The following is a 1,050-nucleotide window of genomic DNA, read 5'->3' as shown; positions in this document are numbered from 1 at the left end:
GGGCTCCATCCCAGGACCCTGGGACCATGACCTGAGCCGAAGGCAGACGCTTAACGACTGAGCCACCCAGGCGCCCCAAAGTATTTCAGTAAGTGACTATTTATAGAGGTGTGGGCAAAATTTTTAAAACTCCAACAGGGGATATGAGCTACCCAGAAATAGCCACAGCAGGAAGCCATTACTTCTCTGGGGCCTGAAGGGGTGAGGAAAGGGAACAGTGTTTCCAGAGCCAAGCCAGAACAGGAGACAAGAGGAGGTGGATCTGGGACAAAGGCCGCCACGGCCTGCCATGATGAGGAATGGAGAGAGTGGAGCTAAAAGGACCACATCTATCTCCTCCATCCTGCTTGAACTCAACTGGAAATCAGAGGGCAAGGGGGCCTGGGTTTTGCAGTCCACAGACAGCCTCTAAGGGCACAGAACAGGTCAAAAGGGTAAAAGATGGATTGGGCTGTGGGTCCACTAGAGCATATCAACATACTCTGGTGAGGGGGCCAGGGATCAGACAGAGGAAAGGGTGTACATGTGAATGTCATTTTTCATTTCAATTGTAGGAAAATTACAAGAGAAATTTTATTTTAAGATATGATATTGCTTGTAATTATGTGCTTGATACATTGGTCATTTCGTGCCTCAGTATCTAATAGTGTAACATCAAGTGGTGTTCAAATGGGCAACTCGTTCCAGTACTTTATTTTTATCACACTCATTATTAAAAATTCAACTTCACATAGGTATAAAATGGAAGCAACACTCAACATTTTTACTTAGTTCAGAACATTCTGAGTGAACTAATGCCAAAATATAACAGCCTCTGGCCTCAGAGACTTCTCCTACCCCAGAGGTTCCCAGACTTTTGCTGCATATTGATATCATCTGGGATCTCTAGAAAAAAAAAAACAGTGATGCCTGGCTTATACCTCAGAAGTACTGATTTCATTGGTAGAGGTGGAACTTGGCAAAGGAATTTTTTAATAACTTTTTATTTTAGGAGTTTTCGATTTAAAGAAAAGCCATAAAGATAGTAGAGTTCCCATATATCTTCTCCTC

Source organism: Leptonychotes weddellii, chromosome 4 (genome assembly GCF_054177405.1).
Source record: "Leptonychotes weddellii isolate Sample4059 chromosome 4, ASM5417740v2, whole genome shotgun sequence".
NCBI lineage: Eukaryota > Metazoa > Chordata > Mammalia > Carnivora > Phocidae > Leptonychotes > Leptonychotes weddellii.
This window is presented reverse-complemented; position numbering follows the sequence as displayed.